The sequence below is a fragment of the Vanessa tameamea genome, chromosome 2, assembly GCF_037043105.1.
Source record: "Vanessa tameamea isolate UH-Manoa-2023 chromosome 2, ilVanTame1 primary haplotype, whole genome shotgun sequence".
Classification (NCBI taxonomy): Eukaryota; Metazoa; Arthropoda; class Insecta; order Lepidoptera; family Nymphalidae; genus Vanessa; species Vanessa tameamea.
In genome coordinates this window covers 3,104,569-3,129,505 of record NC_087310.1, presented here as the reverse complement: position 1 = coordinate 3,129,505, position 24,937 = coordinate 3,104,569, and positions in this window count along the sequence as shown.

Genomic DNA, 24,937 nt, shown 5'->3' with positions numbered 1-24,937 from the left:
ATTAAGGCAAACATCGGTAACACTACTGTAGTCTTATGATTTATAATAGAATATTGTATTTAAATTTTACATCAAAAGTTAAATATTATTTACGTTATCAAAACTTTAAATAGAATTAAGATTATAGAATACTAGCCATGAAACCCGGATTTTAATAACCTTATACTGGACTTCTCCTACATGGACCTATTTTTGTGTGTATTTGACTATTGTTTAATTTGGAAATGATTGGTGCGGCTGCGATCGGGAAATAAATAACATTTTTTATTTCATCCGGACGCTGGCTTCTATATAAATTACAATACATACATATTACAATACTAGTACTCAGTTTACGACTACGTATATGCGACTTGTAAGTGAAAGTCAACGAAGGATAATCTACGTTTCCAATTTCGTTGAATTTATGGAAACTGCTCGATAACCATTCTAGTTTGTATTCGCCTAATTCTTTATGGTTCCGCCTGTACCGTAGATTGTATTTATCTTATCTGCTGTAAGTAAACCTAGTTGATAATTGTGATACAGCCGATGTTGTTTCTATGAATTAATATCAATACATACCACGTAAATATTTATATGAATAAGTAGAAAAGAAACACAGATATAACAAATTTTACAATACAATCTCGTGACCAACGTGGCCGTAAAATTATTCCACGTATACATATTAATCGTATAAAGTTCGTTATATCCCCAAAACTAATATATGTAAAAAACTTAAATGCCTCGTACTACTTTTCGTAAAAGTTCAGATTTCAAGCAAATATTATATAATTCAATCGGTGAACAACTAGCTCAGTCAATCCCAAGGATGCTCCACTTTACTAACGTTTTACTAATAAAACTATTAGGTGCCACTGGTAACCATATTTATTCAAAAAAATCCCAAATGCTATATGCAAACAATTAGCGAATCTTGCCATCGCGATTTAGAATTATCTACAATTTGACATAACGCCATCTAGTATTTATAAGTTGAAATATATATGTACATTAATTACGTATACAATCGGAATCTATCTAATCGTTTTTCTTATGCGATTTTTTAATTGCCGGTAATTTTATTTAAGGTAATTGTATGAATGTTTTTTTTTTTAAACAACCTATTAATAGAATAAAACTTAAAAGGCGATATTGTTAATTATAGCGATCCCCACAGATAAACAATAACAAAAAGTTTGGTAATTTTTTTTTACATTCTTATAATTACTAATCCAAAATATCTGCTTCAAAAACCTACGTGACATTTTATGGATTAATAATCCACGCGAATTTGAAAAGGTTAGGTTTTTTCACAGAAGAAAATGACAAATAGAATACGAGGATGTTCAACGTGTACAGTATAAGTCTTATGATCAATGAACAATGTCATAAATTTTATTGTGATTGCATTTCTTTAAATATTTACCACCCGGTGGATCCTATAGGAAAATTAAAAAGAATAACCTTTTACTGTTAAAAAGCTTAAACGATGATTAATATATTATTTCAAGCATTGAAAAATGCTAAAGTTTCATCCTTAATTTCAACCTTTGCGTTTGTGTATTTTCAAAAACGTTGTAACAGTCGTCTCTTTGCCAACAACAGAAACCTCAAAACCTATTTCCATACTTCTTTCAAAACTGACCAATTTCCATACAAACATTTATCGTAATTTTAAATATCTTAGGTGACAATTTATTTGACAGATCTAAGGACAGATCCTTAGTTGTATAACAGTCAGTCGTTTTAAAATTTTATTGTATAGATGTTATCAAGCTTAAGGAAAGTAGATCTTGAAAGAAAACATATCAATCGTTCACATTTGTGTCGTATTCCTTAACCTGTCACTCATTATGGGCAGCCTTCTATGTATGTTAAAGCAAAATTTAGTAATTCTTGAATATATTTATATCTATTTAGGTATTTTATATTGAATGAATATTTTCCGTTAGATAAATATGACGATTTTTTTTATTACCATTACTTATTTTACTTTCTCGATGATTTTAAATGGTAATGAATGATGTCTAAACGGATTTTTATAGGCAAGAAATGAAACGACTTCAAGGGCAATTCTTGAAAAGTTTCTGGACTTCGGCCTACGAATTCATCATTTTGCTAAATTAAGGCCACCAAAAAAAATTGTTTCATCCATCATCACGTCTTCGTGGTGAAAAAAAAACTTGCTAAACATTAATCAATGTAAGTGATTGTAAGAAATAATGTATTTACATATTAAATAGTCATTACTTTACATATAAAAAAATATCCTTTTTTAAAGTACTAATGTTACTTAAGTATATTGCAATAGAGAGATCTTTCATAATAATAAAACTAATTTTGTTAAACATTCCGTTCGATCTCATAACTTATAAGTAATATATTTAAGTTTTATTTTCTATTTTGCTTTTAAATTCTTCAGTATAATATTTTATCTTTGTTATGTCTTTATTTTAATTATTTTATAGTTTAGATATTAAAATTTGATTTAATATTTTATATAGGTTAATTTGGTTTTATTTTTCTGAAGGTCACACACGAAAAAACCTATAAATTTAAATGTTACCTATATCAGTTGTTATTTTTAAGTGTTTAGTGATAAGTTAATGGGGCAACTATTTAAATAAATAAATAAATTACAAGTATAAAATAGTTTTTCTTATAAAATTTAAAGTATATTATAATTGTTTTGTTTAAAACAATAGATTTTTTAATTGTTCTTCTTGACCTTGAAAACATTGGCGTGGGAACTGAAGTCAAATAAACTATCCACGATACTAACGAACCACTTAAAATAAAATCATCCTTTTCCTTAAATATTAAACTTAAGCTAAGTCTTATTACTGGTTACGAAGACTTAGTAAGACTTGGTATTATATCACCAACGCTTACTTAGTAAATTAGACACGTACCATATAATCTTCAAAGTTGGAGGGCTTGTGAAGAAACTTAATTAAAATAGCCATACTTAATTCATAAATTATACTTAACTTCATAAAAGTTGAGACATTTTATTCAATAGTACTTTTTACTGAAGTAGAAAATGTTTGAAGACATTGTTTTAAAAGAAAATTGACTCAACGTATAGTAAATGATTTAATTTACATTATAAGCCAAAGAATTTAAATAAAAAAGCATTTTCTTTATTGCGAGATAAGACTAGTTTAAAAATGGAAGACACTGCATTTAAAATGTTTTATTTATTTTATTGGATAGTTTTAATCAAATGATATTTTATGTATATTGACAATATCGTGCAGGTCTACTATAGACCCGATCGAAACCTATCCACAATTAAAGTTTGTTGAAAAATAATGTTTTTTCATCGACAATATATATCCGCAAAATTCGTATAAAATTCAATGACATGACAGTTCAACGGGCGGCCATGTTTAACGTTTACGGGTGCATTCAGAAAGTGTGTTCCAAATAATAATTTCGTGCAAGGGTACGGTAGACTCGATGAAAATTTATTCACAATAAATTATAGATCAACGTTTATGAAAAATTTATATTTTATATGAAAAATAAAGGATTAACCGTATTTATTTATTTTTATTTATTTAGTTTACCCGGGCGAAGCGGGGTTTTTATCTAGTTCAAAATATTTTTATTCAAATATTCTTGACCTTTGTCACCTAACATCCAGTTTAAAAAAATGTATTCGACTATATTAAATTTTGTTATTAATTGAATTTCAAATCTAACTAAATCAACTGAGCAATGAGTAATTTATTACTGATTACTGAGAACTGTCAGATTTGATAAAAACATGTACCAAAGTTGCCTTCCCTAATAAAAGGAGATATGAATCATAATTATTTCATACATATATTAATGACCTTAAACGCAAATCGCGTCCGAGTGTTAAATCGTAATTCATTCGCGTGGTTCCCAACAGTGTAACAAGAGCTGGCTAAGGAAAATTTTGCAAAGTGCATCTGTCAATCGAGCACGTAAGTGTCTCAAACAACTGTATGGAATCAATCCACTAGCAAAAGCATTGCCAAGAATATTCAGAGTTAGCGTGAGGCAGGCGACCAACCCTAAAATACAGCCAAGTACGTTTTCGATGCAGATTTACATACTTCGTTGGTCACGAATACCTCTTTATTTGTGGCCAATATAGTGTACGAGGACTGATGAATGATGATGTTGAAATTACGTAAGTAATACTAGTAACAGATAGAAAATGTCTTACTGCTGATTGGAGACCTCTATTGAGTAAGTGGCTTGGAGTTTATTTCAAGGTTGGTGAATAAACTTGCACAAGATGAACTATAAAGATAAATTAAGCATGTGTAAATTCAGTGGTACGTATAAAAAATTAATAATATTAGTAATAAAAAGAAATATACCAATTAATTGTTATAAATAAAACGAAATCTAATGTTAATTTAGTTATAATTTATTATTGTACCAAAACTACATACATAGAACATACTTTTTTTTCTACTCACAAAAAGCTAATTTACTCATATTAAACATTAATTATTGAATTAATTTGACAAAATGTGTACCTTATTATTACTTATTTACCTTATTCATTGCGTAAAAATATCGAGCTAGCAACATTTAATAATAAATTACTATCAGGAAAAGCGTTGGAAATACACGCGACGATTACAGTAAATAGTTTGCAATGATTTTTTTTTTTTCAATTAGGCATAACAAGCGATGTCGATGCCCATGTTAAATGATACATCCTAAAAATGTTGAAAATGTTCCAACGAAGACGGATGGGAGCTATTTTAATTACGTAGGAGGCAAAACGAAATTAATTATTGAATAAATATAACAAAAAGACGAACCGTTCGGGATGTGAAAGTTAATCACGTTATGTTATGATGTTCGAAATACAAATAAAACTTATTATCGAAGCCTCCGAAGCATCCCGCGGGGATCGCCACCCATATAACTTTTCACGGTTTTTCACAGATGCTACCCGCCCTTTGATCACAACTGGGTCAAGCCACAAAAGTATTATTGTATTAGATTTAAATGTGGAACATTACCTTTTTTTCAAAACGTCGCATTAAGAAACTGACTGTCATAATTATGATAGTCATATGTATTGCTGAAGAAACATAAATAAAGTTGTACTTGAAATTTAACGGCCTTACTTAAAAAGTTGTTTAACGGGGATTTAATTAAACAATAATTTCTCTCTACCTGTTATGATCAATTTGATGTTTAAAAGAAGAAGTTTTATTAAAACCCTTGAACAACATTTATAGGTAAAACTTTTGACTTTGACTACTGATATATTTTGACCTTAAATAGTATCTCGTACAAAATATTTTTTATTAAAAAAAAATTCTTAAGAAAAATAAATCAATTTTCTTTAAACCAACTTCTGGTAACGAAGACTAATATTAGTTACGTCAGTGCAGCTAATAACCGCTAAAAATAATGGTTTCCAACATTCGCTTCCAAAAGGTTCTGAAAGACCGGTTGTAAGAGAAATCTAGAATATTATACAGACACAATTAGTCTAGAGAGCGTAGCCAATTCTACGTAAAACATAATTAACAACTAAACTAAATTAGTTTTACCGAAAATATATCTTTACAATGAGAAATTTCATTCGCAATAACGCAAATCGTAAACATGAATGATTCTTTTCTAAAGAAAAGCAAAGACAGATTAATATGTCTCGAGAAAAGCGAATCCACGTATTATTTAAAAAAAGAACAAAACAGATAAAATCTGTCAAGCGTATAACTTTTACTTATATTTGTGTAACGGAATAAATACATGGAACGGATTTATTTTCGACCTGATATTAATTTCGTTGTGGTGTTTAATATAACTTTTTGGAAGTGAGGGTGTTGATTTATTTCTATACCGTGAGATTAGGAATTTTCCTACTAATCTGCGGTCCCTTCGCCCCTTAGAATTAAGAGCTTTGTTTTTTACTCTGCATTAGATCTTACAATACAAGTCAAAAACATTATTTATTTATAGTATTATTTTTAGTTTATTTATTTTTCTATTACATTACATTATATTCAAAAATGTAATAGATGAAAAATTATCTCGTGTAAACTAATTATTTACTTACATTAAATCTTAAATAAATAATCCTAATATTTCGCTTTTGTTAACATTGATAATATACAGTATCGCCTAATAATTGCCAGCTTATAATTACTGCTTTAGCAGATTTATGTAATTCTAAATATACATAATTATTTATACATATATTACACGATAAAAGAGATTGGAGTTATTATTAGTTAATATTCATTCAATATATGTAGGTACATAACATACATTATAAACAAGAGTAACTATTGAGATTCTAGTTCTAATTTTTTTGTATCATTTAGTTCCTAGATTCTGAAATATTGACTGAGCAAATTAAAGCCACAAAATAATTACGTATCTCAGATTAGTCAAAATAAGCCCAAGAATGCAATTTGAGAATATTGATCGTTTTCTTGATGAGCGGATAGGAATTAAAAATAAATTAAAATTGTGAATTTAAAACCATACGAAAATAACTTAATAAGATAATTTTTATAAATTTTTAAAAAGCCTTGTTTATTTTGTAGTCGAAGAAAGAAATAGTGTATTATCCGTCTGTATAATTGTCTAACGAACGGGTCACCTAATGGAAAGTGCCACCGTTGATGGACATCTGACCTTTAAGGAGAAATAAATCTTTAATATATTTCATCGCATTTGAATTAAATATTAAATATTCTGTTAATAATTAAAGCTAAAGCTGAATCTGTGGGATTCCAGTTCGTATCTCACTTTTGAAATGTTGACCAATTTACAGTTATAGGACATTATATTATATGAATATCTACCCTTTATTGTATTAACTATAGTAACCGTCGCATATCAATTTCTGAAATTTCACGTTCGTGTTATGGGGTGAGTTTCGAGTTTATTCTTACAGAATAACTACTCAGTTGTTGTATTTTTACTCACAGCGACAATTGATTTATATTAATTTACGTGCTTTAATTAGTGTAAGATTAAATTTCTTACTAACTCGATGGCATGATGTCCCAGTCGACGTGAGCGGTGCCGGCACATCTAGGGTAATGAACAAGAGATTTACTTGTCCTCGGGGAATTCAACGCCTCCCCATCTACGATATGTGACTTAGTGAGTAATAACCTATCTTCAAGACAAATTAAAATTTGCATATGCTGTAAATTTCTACTTCAATATCGAGCTCATCGTATAACGATTTAAAAACTTATATTTTATGAAGTAAAATTACAGCACTATAAAAGAGATTGTAGTTAATATTCATCAATTTTCATTCAAGACACATATATTTAAGTTAGTAAGATATATATCTTGTTAATAATAATACACATAACAAGAGTGGCTATTGAGTTTCTAACCGGTTTTCTTCGGTAGAATATACATTCCGTCCCTCTATATTAATATTTTATAGAGAAAAGATGAATCGAAATTATTTGTCCTAAGAGCCTACTTGAATAAAGTATATTATGATTTAAAATATTGACTGAACCCAAAAAAATGCAAAAAACCTAAATAATAGTCACAACAGAAAATAATTAGGTACCTCATCCTAATCAAAATAAGCCCAAAAAGCTCATTCGATAATATTTTACAAGTTAGTGATAAAACTGTGACGTGTTAAGTCGAATGACATGCTGAAAGTTAATGCATTTGAGATAAATCGAGGGAAAAATAAGGAAATGGTACGCAAGGTTGAAGACCTTTGCAAATATTTGTCAGCTACGAGAAAAAACTCTCTGAGTATACGGTGTACTTTTACTGTTCAAAGGATGTCTAATGACACTTTGTGATCAAATTGAATTCGCTTGAGGCTTAGAGTATAAACAAACGAAAGAGCCTCATCAAACCGAATGTTATATTTAAATTATGATCAGACTGAAGCACTACTATAGTTTACGTTTATAAACGCACACATACATACAATCGAACTTGACTAATTCAAAAGCATAAAAAAAACATTATTTAATTTTACAGTATATATAAAAAATAAATGCATGAAATGGGATCTCCTAACACAAGTCGTTCGTCAATTTCAGTTTATAGCATAACATAGCAGCTATAGCATTTAGTATATGAAATTTATATTTTACTTCTTTTAAGCGAGTTATAGAGCGCATGCAACCAAGTGGGAACTGTGGAAACGAGTAGGAACAAGTATACTTCAGAACATGCTGTAATTAGTCACTAACACCACACGTAGGTAACCGTTTAACGATTGATTAATTTATTATTTTTCGGTTCAAACGTAAAATTTGCAGAGATGTTCACTAGCAACGCACCTGCAAGCCCCCCCGTGTTGCAGATGTCCATGGGCGGTGGTAGTCGCTTTCCATCAGGTGAGACTCCTGATCGTTTGCCACCTCTAACATAGAAAAAAAAAAAAAAACTAGCGTTGCGTTTTGTTGAATAATAATTTAAAACTATACGCATGCAGTGCCAAACACCTTATGAACTAAAACTTATTAAATAAATATATCTCTATCTCTCTCTACGTCCTATCTTTCCTCTCTTTCGTATAAAGAAACATAAGACGTGACGTATCCTTAAAACTTTAATCCCAATTCTCGTCTACTTTTTGACTACCAAACCCGCAAACGCTTTAAAAAAAGACGTTCATTTCTTTTACGAGTATGTCAAGAATGTCATGTCATATTTAGTACCACTATCTGTTTAAATTGAGAATTCTTACTCATATATTATTTTTATTTAAGTGTTTGTTTATGTCATTGCTTACCTATCGATTATTGTTAAAAATATCATGAAATATAGTTAATAATATTATAAAAAAAACAAAGATATAATAAGTATATTACAAAAATATGCTAAAAGTACTCTTGCTGTAAGTTACTACGGTAAAGTACTTTCCATATTTATTTATTTTCCTTTCATTGATATTTTTTTTATTTTATCTAAATATTTTCTTAAGTCTTTCCAATAACGGTTGCCGTCTAAAAAGGTTTTAATGTAATTTATGACCACCTCACACAATACATGTGCCATAAAAAAACCACCCTAGGCTCTTGTTTATATACTGCTGGACAGAAGCCAAACCACGTTACTAAGCAAGACCTTCAAGTTCCACAACCTGTTTTTATAATGACACCGACTTTTTGAATTAATTATTATTTGGACATAATTAGAAGATATTAATATCCGCTCATGCCTTCGCCAACTTTTTAAGAGGAGGATAGTTGTTAGGTATCCTATGTCCTTTTTGCACATATAAAAACGTGTATGCAAATTTTAATGATTATCCGCTGATAAGTTAATGCGTAACAAACAAACGAACCTACTTTCCCATTTATAATATTATCCCATTTATATAGTTAGCAAGTATAAGTTAGATAAAAAATGATAAAAATAGTCGAGGTGAGTTAAACTGAGCAAAGAAAATGTTAACTTTTAATTACTTAATGGATCTAACGCTTAGATAAATTTTATAGATCCACGATAACGTCAATTAATTAAAATTTCTTACGAAATTACCATACAATAATTGCGAAGTGGAAGTTGCATGTTTAATTTGCAATAAGCACCGAGCGACGCCTTTTAAAGGCAATTAACGCCAGAATGACTTATGATCTAATATAAAAAAAAAACATAGATAAAAATTAAAAAATATAATTTTAAATCTCGAAGTATGTATTCCTTGTATGTAACGTATCAAGTAATAATATCCTAACTTATGTATCTAGTATTATAGTAGTGCGGTCTTTTGATCCTGCAATCTATTTTATACATTTATTTTTTGTGTGTGTGTGTTTTTAATGTTTTGTGTATGGTTGTGTGTTAGTGTCTACATGTGTGCCTCTACATTTACATCATCATATAAACATAATATTCTAAGTGAACATGACGTCCGACTTCAGCTTAAACTTCTAATCGACGTCTCAACGTCAATACATATCTCTCTGTCTTGAACGGAACAAAAGTCGATAAAGTGCTCGCGCTTGGTATTAGGGACAGTCATCTATAAATAATTTTCAATAATTTCTTCTGTGCAAGTAGTAGTTATGCTAACACCCAGATTTCAAATTTTGACCTTTATGTTATGGCGCTATACATGACAATTACGTTGCAATTATTCAAAATATGTAACATCTATTAACAACGTGGCATCTAATTTGATCTCTCGTTTAAACATCGTTTGACATCCGTATGTCTCAGCGTTTGAAAGAAACAGTGTACGGCCGATGGCGTTTAGACCACAAATAAATAAATGCTAAAACCACTGATACTTATTGGATACTAAACAAACAAACAAAATACATTGAATTAAAATACAGGTTCGAATTTGTTAAGTATTTGTCCCCACAGTGTTATTAAAAAGATTAAGTCTAAAATTATATTTCAAATTGTATTTTTTTCACCACTCATCTGCTCGGATACCTTATCTTGTTTTTTGGATTGTTTACTCACTAAAACTCCTGCTCTGTGTGTTTTTTGGTACAGATAGGAGATGCTACGTCTCATCCCATTGCATCATCAGGGGGTGAATAACTTATCTCACCTTTACACATTCCTCGGGGTCGTTTAAAATAATCCACCGGTTTCGACAGTCTAATGAAAATGATGAATATTACTATCGACATAATGCCTGGGAACCAACCATCCAGCATAATATATATATTTATATGTTGTGAACATTTTGACGTAAAAAATTTAAGCTACACTCACATACTGACGTATATTGCCTATAAATGTAAAACTTTTTATAGATGACCCTTCCACGCGTTATTGACGTCATAAAATCTCGGGAAGTTAGAATTCCATTTGATATAAATGACATTGGTGAATTTAGTCAAGGGTGCCATTATAAAACTTCTCTTATTTTCATTATTAATACTAAACTAGACAATGGACTCTGTCCAGTTATCGCAACATGTCTCAAATACTCAGACGACATTTAGGGCTGAGATGTAAAAAAAAAATGTATGCCATACATAGTCATATATTCTAGATTACATTGTTAGATTTGAGAGCATAAAAAACTATAGATTACATTGTTAGATTTGAGAGCATAAAGACTATTAGCTATGATATTTAGAACGTGTAGTTTAATTCTTTAAAAACATATGTTTTTAAAGAACTTTTTAGTTTTAGTTTTATTATACTTCACTTATATTTTTATCTTATTTTAATTTATTGCTTAGATATCATAATGTACGTAATGTTTCTTACTTAAATATTTAAATTCCAATAGATTATAAAATTCTAATTATGTAAGTTAAATAAGAGGAATGTGCCAACTTCACATAAACCTCACGTAGCAAATCATGTTTTAAGAAATCGGGATGAATAATTAAAAAAAAAAAAATTGCTTAAATGACATTTCATAGTTAATTTTTTTTTTTTAAATTAACTTTTTTAATAATTATTAACATACATACGTCCTTAAATATATACAAATATGAATTAATAAGTTTTATCATTTATTCTAATAATAATTGCTGGCTGGAGAGTATTTGCTTTTGACGGTAGTATTATATATAATAAGTACCGCGGTTTATACCATTGCCCAGCAGTAATGTGCTTTCACTCTCTTGATCTCAGTATTTTAATGTGAGTCTTTTTCATTCCTTTACATCAAGTTGGCAAAATTTAAATAGTTTAGAAATAATCTCTATCAAGTGTGTATACTATATGTAGTCATAGTGGAAGCAAGGTACCTTTTCAGTCGGTAGTTTGCAACATTGACCTTAATGTCATGAGAGTTTAACCGTTATCGGTCGTCGTCTTACGAAGATTGGAATTGACTTGAAATACGTATTGAATGTAGGCTCGTTGGGTTTTATGGCGACTTTACGACGGTAGTGACAGAGATGAGATTGTTCGAGTTGCGTCGATTATGACCAGGCTCTGAATGACTGTTTCATAGTTTATGAATTTTTGATCAATTCGAAATTTTTTTATATGACGACGAGTTTGATTTGTTAATCTAGATCATTTATTTAGTTATATCTAAACTATATTTTATTAATCAACTGGCTACCTATTTCCTCATATTATGGGTGAAATAAGGTTCTTCAAAAAACTTTTAAATTAAAAGACATAAATACGAATAATCTTCTATACGTAGAGTAACTTACCAAAGTTTCATGACACTTGGAAAAATGGTATTGACACGTACAGGTGACCGATATTTTTATTTATATAGATAAAAGTAGAAAACCGTATTGTTATATATAACACTTGATAGTGCTAGATTATTTCAATGAACTCAAATACAAATAACGACTTGACGAATTGTATTTACTTTTAAACATAAATAGTCTATGTATATTCTGTGGGATACAGTTATTGTAAGCGGTCAAACGACGGTTGGACGTCGTATGATCCTGGCACTTTGCCAGACAGTTTTTATTCTAATATACAGTAAATCCTTTGCATTCACAGCTGAAATAATTTATCAGGCTCTTGAATACTGATATGAATTAGGTTGTTAAATATGTACTTATACTAATATTATAAATATGAAAGTAACTCTGTCTGTTACCTCTTCATGATTTGATATGGAGATAGTTTGCGACGTTTTGAGGTCCTTTGAAGGACGTAATTTTTGGGATGACGCTTCGTGTACTATAATTAAAGATTTAAAAAATACGCTCCCTATATATTTCAATTTTATCAACATATACATAATAAATATATAGCCAAATATTAAATGAATTTAAAATATTTATAACTACACGTATATATTATTAATAAATATATAATTGTTTAACAAATGATTTAACGTCATTTTTTATATATTTAGTACAAGAGTTCTAATTTTTTTGTATTTAACGAATTAATTTCTATTATTTTGGACTAATTTTAGTAAGACAATACATACAAGACAATAGAAGAGTGCTATTCTGTGAGAAATCACTTGTCATCTCACTAATGAAATATTCAGAACCATCTCACGGGGATAAGCAATTTTGATGCCTGTAATCTTTAAATTATATAATTATTATAGTTAATGCTGCGTATCACTTGCTGACATTTTGTAATCGTGTTCGGCGAAGAGGAACGATTTTTACCGTATGGGGTCAATTCTACTAACAAACTAACACTTTAATATCGCAATCGAATCGAAATGTTATCTTTACCGTTAAGCCGTTAATTCTACTAACACATCAATCCAGTTGCGGTCCAGTGGAAGTTGGATCAGAATAGAATACCTATCGTTAAAATTATAAATTAGTAGAATAATCCCTCAGTTACGATCCAGGTATATTTATCAGCCCCATGATTTATTTTCCAGCCCCAATGTTTATTTTTGTGAGTTTACTATGGTAACCATTAAAATTAGTGGAATTAGTCACCAGTTACTATTCAGGTTTATTTTTCAGTCCCCTGGTTATTTTTGTAAATAATAGAATCCGGAACGTATCATAATCGTTATAAATTAGTAGAATTTCCCTCCTGGATATTTCACAGGATGTGACATCTGTCTCGAGGAGATGAATAGTATAATCATTTTATAGCCGGGTTTTATATTCTGAGATAATTTTTCAGGATTTAACTTATCGTAACGTCGCGAACTGGGTGCGTCTATTTTTATAGCGTTTTTTTTTTATGTTATAGGGAGCAAACGAGCAGGAGGCTCACCTGATGGAAAGTGATTACCACCGCCCATGGACATCTGCAACATCAGGGGGGTTGCAGGTGCGTTGCCGGCCTTTTAGGAAGGAGTACGCTCTTTTTTTGAAGGTTCCAAAGTCGTATCAGTTCGGAAAAACCGCCGGCAAAAGCTGGTTCTACAGAGTGGTTGTGCGAGGCAGAAAATGTCTTAAAAATCGCGCTGTTGTGGATTTTCGGACATCTATGTGGTACGGGTGAAATTTAGAATTTTGAAGAGATGTCCGAAGATGAAATTCAGCTGCCGGGATTAATCCAAACAATTCCTCGGAACATTCTCCGTGGAAGATTCGGTAGAAGATGCAGAGAGATGCAACATCTCTACGCAGAGCCAAAGGATCGACGAACGTCGACAACGACCTTGATGCTCCGATCTGCAAAGAAGCTGGTAATCCAATTGCATAATTTCCCGGGAAGCCCATAGGAAGGAAGCTTCGAAAGAAGCGCTTTGTGGCACACGCGATCGAAGGCCTTCGCTATGTTCAGACTGGCTGCTAATGCCTCCCCCTTGCTCTCAACTGCTTCCGCCCTATGATTAAAAGCTTCCCATCTATGAGTAAGGTAAATTAGAAGATCATCGCAGGAGCTGGCACTTTATAATGGACCATTACCTTGGAGAACAAGAAGGTAATGGCTATAGGCCTATATTTGGACGGGTCTGAGCGGTTGCCCTTTCGGATCAGATGCACCAAAGCAGGTCGGGACGACGTCGAAAGCATAGGATTGTCGGAAAAGACGCGTTAAGACTGGCGCCAACTCGGGAGCACAAGTCCGTAGCACGATTGGAGGGATGCCATCGAGTCCACTAGACTTATGAATATCCAAGGATAGAAGTGCTTTACGAACTGCACTTTGCCGGAATTTAACCTACGGCATTGTGCTTTCACACCGCGAAGTCGAGAACAGATTTACCTGCATGATCGGTAGTGCGTGATCCAAGCCATTCGGCATGGTGGGCATTAAAATCGCCAAGAATTACGATCTCTGCGGATGGGATCCGCTGCAGCACGGAATCTGTAGCCATTTGGACGTGCTCGACCAGTCGGTCGGTTTCGGCATTACCGCTATGGGACCTATAAAGGCACGCGTAGATTCGCGGATGGTCGTCGCAAATTTACACGCAGCCAGATAATCGATAGGTCCTGTCCTTCAAGGCTGCCGAGGCGTCGAGAGCAGATATCATCTCTGACGTAAACGCACACCCTAGCTCGTGGTATAAAGGAATGTTCCAATTTATACCCAGGGTAGGAAAGAAAAGTCGTATCGGCAGAAGAGGATATCTGGGTCTCGGTAAGAAAGAGCAAGGCCGGCTTCGCCGTCTCAAGGTGAAAGTGAACGGCGTACAAGTTGGAGTTGAGTCCCCTTATGTTGTAGAAGTCCACAGAGAGGGTGGTAGGGGTTGCCTTATGATGCCTGCTCCGCTTGCCCCGAATAGTGGTGAGCGCAAAATTGCCACCCCCCAGAATTCACCGCAGTTGCTGATGGTACCCTCCTGGGGTAATGTAACCAAATTCTGCACAACCATCATGTTTGGGGGGGGGGATCGGGCCTACGAGACTCTCACATACCAGACGAAACGCGGTAGCATAGCTACCACTTGACGCCGGTTTTAAGTGAGAGAGTGGTACTTCTCCGGGCGTGCCGGCCCATTCGGCTGCAGCCCGAAGGTATGCAGTTTGGCACTACCACTTAAAAAGCGTAAAACTCATGCTTTATTTATGAATGTTAACCTTACGTAACCTTTATTAAAAGGAGTTAATCTTATTTTTAATATAAATATAATTAAAATGAACACTGTTGACTTAATAAAACATTTATTCGTTTCTGATGAATCTTTTGTAGGATATTTTGCCGGCGAAAACAATGACCACTGAAGAAAACAACAATTTTTCTTTATATGTTTGTACTTTAATATGTAAACTTTTTATGTGTTTATCCTTACTCTACCCGTGCGAAGTCGGAAGTTTAGTTTGATATACAATTCGGTTTGTAAAATCATATTTAATGCCCAAAGATGTTAGGTAGGTCTACCGCGATAGTTCATTTTATAGCAATGAAAAAGGGGTCGACGGGAATGAGCCGAGCCTAATTGTGAGACTTCAAATTTAATAGCGGTAGCTGTGAGGGTAAATACTAAAACGATAAAGAGCATATAATTTTACCAAAACAATAACCCCTTAAAATTCATTTTATAAAATTAAATTAAATTTATTTATACGTTTGTAATTAAATGAATCTAACTTGATGTTATTCTACATTTAAAACTTTCTTAAGAACTGGTTATGAATACAGACAAATGCAGATGAGGATTGCGCACGACTAATCTCTTAAAATGAGTGGTAATAAAATGCAGGGTACAGCTTAGCGATGAGAACACTCTAATCCTGCACCAACAGAATAAATCTACACGCGTTCATAACCGCTGCACTTTATTACTGAGCATTTAATGAATATATATAAAGACGAAAAAGACTTTTTTTCAACATAAACCTTTGCTTAAAATTATTTACTGTTTCTTAATGATGATATTTTATTACAGTATCGTTTTTTATGATAGAGAAAGGTGATCAGACAGGCAGGCAGGCAGAGGCAATTCGAGAAACTTCGTTAAGATTTTAAAATTATATTTTCATCAGCTAAATACAAAATTCAGTGTCATGTGTATAAGTGAAGTCCTCAAGCGGCAATCATAAAAACCGGCCAGGATAAAAGCGGAATGCACTAATGATCCTCACGACTCGCAACCGCACATTCCTGTTTATTACTCTACGTTTCGCAAATTCCCATAGAAATTGTCTCCACCGCATTGAACGAAAACTCTTTGGAGTGAATTTAACAAAACTATACGATTTTTTATCTTTATTAAAAAAAAAAAACAATTAACGTCAACGTATTTTAATAAATATTTATACTTTAACAATAAATATGTGGAGTCTATTTGTGTGTCTAACATAATGCATTCTGTTTATATTAAAATACTATTACAAAGTGCTAAATATACCGTTGGTGATTAAAATCTCATAATATTAAAAGTAAACTAAGGTAACAGACTGTAAATATCAAACAGCATGGTTAAGGTGCATAATTAACATGACTTAAAAATATTTTATTAATAATTGTATAAGGAGAAGTCAATTTCCTTACTTTTTAAATTATAATTGTTTCTAGCAAATTCTGTCATTCAGTGGAAATGAAAGCACTTTAACCAACATTTTGTTTTTCATTTAATTTTGTTAGAATTTAAGGTTTTTAGGTCACGAAACTGAGAAAATAGAAACAGTAAACAGAAACGAAGACGGTGTCATTTAATCTACTAAATAACATAAACCACATGGACTTGGTAGAATCATTCTAATTCCGCTAATTCCGCCTGCGGCCTTTTACAGATTATTGTGTACATAGCTATATACATAACTACTGACTTAATAAACTTTGAACGATGGTAACTTTAAATTTAATTGAATATTAAATTAAAATGAAACTAAATTAACCCGTTAACGTCCTATTGCTGAACATTATACAACTTCTCCCACAACCTCTCTAAAGTCTTCTCTACAACCCTCATCTCAAAGTCATTCTCCCTTTTGAGGTGAAGGTGGTAGAGCTTCATCCACCACGCTGCTCCAATGCGGGTCGATGGCAGATTTTCATCTACCACGTTTCATTGCGATGTCTTCCTTCACCACCACGCACAGGATGAATTTTAAATACAAATTAAGCAAGTAAATTCAGTGGTGCTCGCTCCGGGTTTGAACTCAGAATCATCGATTAGATGAGTAAATCAACTCCTTGTAACTGGGCCGTCACGGCTCTTTGCCATTGAATATTGTGAAATGTCAATTCAAAAGTGATTATAAGAAAGTATATTTGATTCCATTTTCAAGCCTCTAGTTTGGTCTTATCTTGGAATAACTTTATAGATTTTATTTGACTAATTGTTTTGTTACTTTACAATATTACTTGCGATTAGAATTGTGTTACGACAAAAATGTAATAAGTAATATATACGAATTATTATATTGTGTATCTAATTGTCTAGCTGATTAGGGATATATTCACCCGCACATTTTTGAAGTTCCTATTTTTTTAATTGTATTTTGATTTTTCGTAGCTTCGTTACATTTCCCCACACAATCGGAATTTTGTTATATCGTAACTGTGTGTTATAAAACAATCTTTATGTATATGTGTGGGTAAAAATGTGTCTGAACATAATTTGTATTCTTATTAATATCTTTACGTTTAAAAATACTCATAAGTGGATCAATTAGAAGTAGTTGCTCCAAAGAAATATTTAGAATACTGCTAGTACTGACTTTAATGGTATCTTAATATACATTTTTATAAATTAAACTAGTCGTGCCCGCGACTTCGTGCGCGTATAATTTTAACAAAAAAGTTCAGTTCAGTTCACAGATTTGTATATTACTTATTTATTCTGTATTAGGCAGCTTTTGTGATATTAAGTCGTCGGTAGGAGGCACCAGACGTGATGGCGGAGTGGAGGCATACGCGAGGGCTACGCGCAGTACTGGACAGCAATGGACATTGCAGCGTGACTTTATTATTATTTTATATATAATTCTACAATATAAATAATCGTTTCAGCCGTTCCAGAGATTAGCCGGAACAAACAAACAGACAAAAATGGTAAAAACATTGTTTTGTTATATGTGCCGTGTATATGTATGTACATTTACACATGTATTCGAGATTATTAATACGAGTAATCTTTGAAAGGAAAAATGGTGTTTTACTTGCGTTGTTGCTTAAAATATGCGTTGCATGGATTATTTACTACGAATATCAACATTACACCCATTTGCAAGTCTGTTTATACGTTCAATGTTGATATAGTGACTAATTTATAAGGCTGTAAAAAAGTCGAAGTGCTGAGTTCGATTCCCATGTAGGACAATAATAATTCAGTACTTTCACCCTACTAATCGGAACACAATAATACTAGCTGCTTGGTGGTAAAATATAGGATGAGTGGGTGGTGTGTACCAAGACGGGCTGGCACTAAGCCGTGCTACTAAGTAAAACAGATCGAAAACGAACGAACACATCATCACAATCACATATATCTTTGTCATAAAATTTCCTGGTGATGGAGTAGAGATACACATACATATTTCTAAGATATAAATCTTACATAGATTTAAGCTTTGATTTATAGAATAGCTTCCACTCACTCGGTTGATATGTAGCCAAATATAACAAAGCCACTCGTTTTCTTCTTATAATATTATAATATTTCTTATGTAATAAAATAAGCTTAGTCTTGTAACTTACACATAAAACTAGTATTTTAAGCCTCACAGTCTGCATCGAACTATCTGCGACTCTGATACAGAGAATTAATACAAGCGAATACATCTAGACGAATCTAATCTAACGATCAGTTCGGTTTTCTGACTGCGTCGATCAAACGTGCTTACTGTACTTTAATATTCATTTATTGGGGTATTGTTTAACTTTCCTAAACTAAAAGTTCCTAGGCTTTGTATTCAATATATAATCTGTATATTTTAACACACTAATCTTAACCAACTCTTCAATCAACTTGTTTGTACCCAGACAGGGTACGACCACCCCTTCATCAAGTATTCTACCGCCAAACAGCAACACTCAGTATTGTTGTGTTCCGGTTTGAAGGATGAGTGAGCCAGTGTAACTACAGGCACAAGGGACATAACATCTTAGTTCCCAAGGTTGGTGACGCATTTTTGATGTAAGGAATGGCTAATATAACATATTCTAACAGCGTCATTGTCTATGCCGATGCCAATTTGCTAGTCCGCATTCAAATCCCATAAAAAAGGCATTGTTTGCAGTGGTGACTATAGTTTATCAATTAGTAAATCGCATGGAATAAAAAAATCTAAGGTTTGTGAGGAAGGTTTAATGATGAAATTGAATATTTGATACGTGTAATTACATAAATAAAACCAAAGAGATTAGACGCAATTTTTAAAAAAAAGACACTACACGACGCGCCATACTGCAAGTATTTAAATGAAAAAATAACTTTAAATTTGCCGTCTAAAACTCTTAACTGACAGTGAAGTATTAACGTTAATTATAAGATTTAAAACAAAAGCTGCTCCACTTATAAATGGTTTTCATAAATGATTCGTTAAACAATCTAATTTATTAATGTTTTTTGTATTAACTTTATTATTTTTAGTTTATTTTATATTTTTTTGTAAAGATTTTTTCCAATGAATAGTAAGGTTAAGTTTAAAAATTTAACGATCAATCTCAAACTCCACTCAAACTCCTTTATTCAATAAAGAAGCATTACAGTTACTTATTGATAGTCAAATTTATCACTACCACCGGTTCGGAAAAGAAAAATCTTTCTTTTGGCAATTTTATTATTTAAATACATTGAATATGAATAAAAATGGCCAGGAGAGGATCGTTTTATTCCCAAGGTGTGCTATCAATCACAAACTCACTAATTGTATAATAACTTTTCGCACACAAGCGTTTGTTAAATATTTTTTTTGAATTAGGCAATAGTGGCATTCTGCACACTTTCTAGGATCGTTAATTTTGTATGAAAATATGACCTCAATTAAAAGGCTGTGAACTGTTAAATATTTAGTATTGGTAATTTAGAGAAATTTAAATGTATTATCAATTTCAAATTTAAAATTAAATAGTTTTAATTACTAAAAATTCGGTTCGGAATGCAGATTTTACCGAGAAGAACAGGCAAAACTATAACTACTGAGTAGGTACTTTTTTCAACATTTAAAAAAAATACAAAGACATGTTAGTTAAATACAATTATAGTATATATGTATATAATACTTCCTGCCTGGAAGTCAACAAGGTTATAATATAATAATATTTATATATTTTTATTTTGCACCTAGCTTTAATAGTACTAGCTTTCCTATTGAAGCAACGGCGTTCACAAAAGTAGTGTAAGCCAAAAGGTCAAGTCGAATAAAATAACTACGAGAACTTAGTCGAAAGAATTATCGGAAGTCGAAATACAATTCTTTATAGCAAAACCCTTACAAACGTTTCTAGTTTACGACCGGGACTACAAAGACCCTTTAGATTGAGGCGTTACACACGTAATAAGGGCTTCTAATGTTACAACAAAGATTGAAAAACATATTCGTACATAGCAGAATGTCCGCAATTATAAAAGTCATCGCTGTTTAATATAAATAAAATTTAAGAGACAGAATTCAAAATTTCCCTCAAAAACTTTCTCATAATCAACGAAGTACTTACTCACTTAGGAGTCTTTCGACATTAATTTGTCGTCTCTGAACACTACCAGTTTCCCGGATTCGCTTATTATAAACCGATACATCGGGTAGCCGGTGAAGAGGAAACCGACGCGAATAATTTTGCATTGATTAGGTATGTATTAAACTTATTTGCGAGACATTCAAAGAGCGAATTTAAGTTTTGTACGAATTTCCACCAGCGTCCTTTGTGGTCATTTTATTTCGGTTGTTTTGAAATAAGTTCCTAGTTGTTATACATTTTTGAAGAGCTGATAAAACGGTTATGTTTTTAAAATAATCTGCAGAACAAGTTTCATAACGATTTTTTTTGTTTTAAGGCATTTTTGTGGAAAAAAAAATTTAAATAAGAACTTTTCCGTCTCGCATTTTTAAAATTGGACCGATAAATATAGTTTTAATATTGACAAATAACCAGTGTTTAATCATTTTTATGAATAGATTTTAATTGATACTTTTTTTTAAATAAATTTTTGTAGTTGCATTTTTGACTTATTTTGAAAAAATCTAAAAAACGTGATAACTTAAAAATGGTTCACTTTTGCATCGTGCATGGTTAAAATTATTGCAAAAAATCACCCCTATCACCTCCTAACGGGAATACGTCGAATTACCAATAACCCTGTATATATTATGTCATAGGTGGCAAACGAGCAGGAGCCTCACCTGGTGATATGTGACTACTGCCCATGGACATCTGCAACACCGGGGGCTTGCAGGTGCGTAAACTAGAAACGTTTGTAAGGGATTTGCTATAAATAATTGTATTTCGACTTCGATAATTCTTTCGACAAAGTTCTCGTAGTCCTTTTAAATCATAATGATTTGAGTTACAGGAATAAACAACATATTAAAAATATTTTTTGCAATAATAAACTATATTGCTTTTGCCAAAGTCAGTATCATGCAAATCACGGGTATATTTGTAGTAAATAATAATACAAAAGATATGTACCCAATAACCACCTGTCAAGTGCCGTATTGTCTGTAACGGACAGTATTCAGGAAATTTGTATATACACTGTGGAAAAACGTGACCGTGTCTGTTGTTTCGTCTGTCAATTATTTACATTTTATATAAAATGTTAACAAACCGCTATAGTAATAAAACAAAAAATAAGTTTAAATCGAATATCGTAGAAATATACTATGAATGTAATTCTGTGATTTTGTTTTTTAATAAATACTTTTCAATATTTGTAGGTTGTATTACGAATAGCAAATATAGAATAAACTTACTCAGTTTCATTTAATTTTAATAATAAAAGAACGCCAAGACATTTCATTTAACTTTGAAATCGGGAAATATTTTTTTTGTTTTAGTTAGCGTTATGAATCGTGAACTTTACGATTTTGGCCATTGTATTTCTGTGTTCCAGTGTTAAGGCTAATCCTTAATACTGAACCAAGGCTTACAAGCATTAAAGACATGTAAATTTAAACGTCAAGATCGCTAATAAATTGTCGAAGGAAGAAATTGTTCATATTTATTTTGTGCTATTGCAGGCTTAATATATCTGGGTCATATTTCTGTTTAAAAAAATACCATACTTGAGTGATGAGCCCAATTGGATAATGCCTAGAAATAAAAATATTTTTTTTATAAAAAAACTTTAATAAACACAAAGAAAACAACAAACGCAACGTGTGCAGAGGTTTTATTACAATAGTCGAGAGGTATTATATCTACAATGTAACTACTTAGTTCTAATTACTGAATTAAAAATCCAATTGAAACAGTGAGGCAACAATGTTCAAGAATTTAACGTAATTTTGAAACGAAAGCTGCTGCAAATGCATCGCGAATTACGGAATATACGAGTACTGAAGCGTTTTGGAAGATGACAGTAATTACAAGCGCTCATTAAGCATTCTGAGATCGTTTGCTATTAAAGATGCTATTATATTCAATTTGATCATTCGTTTCACCGGAGATTGTATCGATGTAGTTCATTATGGACTTATATTTATCAAAGCTAGCTATCCTTTTCGACTTTGTTCGAGTAAAATTCATACAATATTAACCCATTTCCCTCTTCATGTTGAAATTTCCAAAAATCCTTTTTTACTGAAATTATATTTCTTGATGAGTTAGTGGGGTTGTTTTCAGATAACATATTGATACCGTGACGATTTTAAATTAAGTAATATCCATATGCACGCGGCTTTTAATCGTTTTTAAGTGTAACATGAATTCTAATCCAAACTATTGTATAAATGCGAAGGTATATCTATAATAATAAAATTTATCAACATGAGATAATGAAACACAGAAGAGTATATTACCCTACACAGACTACCGTGACAAATATAGTTAGGTGTACGCATATCTCGTGGTAGGTTAGGTAGTAGCAGGTTAGTAAGAGCAGGTAGGCAGGTATTACCCACTTATCACATATTCTACCGCCAAACAGTAACAGCCTTTTTCCTTGCGGCCTGTAGCCGATTTGTAAATGAAAGTCATGTGTTAAATGTAAGGCTTTAAAATTAGAACAGTTTAATTTCTCATATGAACACAAATGTAAAGGAATTTCAAATAGGATTTTAGAGATTTTATAGAGAAAGGAAATTTTTACAGTTCAAAATCTGGAAGTAAGATGTCTGTATTTTTTGTTGTTTTCAGGGAGTCGATTGGAGTGGACGCAACAAGAATGAGCAAATTACCCATATTGTAAAACTACGTCCCGCGATAATTCAGAGCCTTTTTTTGTTGAATGGAGAAAGGGGAGCAATGCGGGTCTAGCCGGTGCTGCGTGCACCGGAATACCAATTAAAAAACCAGCGGCTTTTTTGGGAACGTCGCTGATAAAAATTGAAATCGCCGTGGATCACTGCCTCATGGACGTTTTTTGTTTCTTTTTTTATGGTATAGTTTGGCGGGCAAGCACATGGGCCACCTGATGGTAAGTGGTCACCCCCGCCCTATTTTAAATAAGATAAAAGAACTAAAATAGTACTCATTTACTTCACATTACATACATTTTTAAGAATCTTATCAAAATAATTATTTAAACATCTGCGCAGGTCCAGCCCTATAACGAGTTTGCAGTAAATAATTATTCATGTAAATCCCGAAGGTTATGTTATTGTTATTGTAGGTTTAAACTTTGGTACATAATCCTATGTAGATTATAAACTTACTTACTTACAATTATTAGTAACAGTCGTATTAAGAATAACAAAACGAAATCTACTTAAACGATAGTCAATTAAATAACATTTCTTGTCTTAATACTTTTTATCAAACCGAGGCTGTATTACACGCGACGACGTAGCGACATTTCAGACGAACAGCTTTAGAGCGATAAAGTAAGATATTTACGTTGTTTTTACGAGCATTTTTTGTACGGCACATTTAATCGACGCGCCAACTTGACGATGTTCGCTACAATACATACTCGTACTTTAGTCAGACTGAACGTACAATAGCTCGCTCTCGTTATGTTGTATCACATTTCTACGTATCTGTTTTTATATTTGTTAACTCATTTCAGCTCGCAAATTTATATAATACAGGTTTTGTAATTTAATGTTTTTCTAATCGATTTAAACATATGCGACAAGTCTCAACGAAAATTAGCTAATTGTGTACTAGATATTTTATTACATGTCTGTCTGTGCGCAAACATGGGCTTTCGTCTTAAGAAAAACAGGCCTAATTGAGTTAGGACCTCGGAATCTGCACTTTTATATGCTACCGAATAGACCAGAGATGCGTTAAAATTAACACTGTATTTTTAAACATATGTAAGTAGCAAAATTATTGTAAATGGTGTCGGGTAGGTACCTGTGTTAAAATGAAATTGAAAATAAATTACCACAAGATTCCATCCATGACACAAAAAGGAAAAATCTTAATTATCAAAATGTATTAAAATATTTAATTACGTATGTATTGGATACACAGTTAACGCAAGAATCTATTACAATTTTTTGTTATTGAGTTGGTTTACGACTTTTCCTTAATATTCATTGCGATTGCTTCTCATTTATGATCGGCAAATACCCCTCCAGGTTTTATTTCATAACTTCGATGGTCGAAC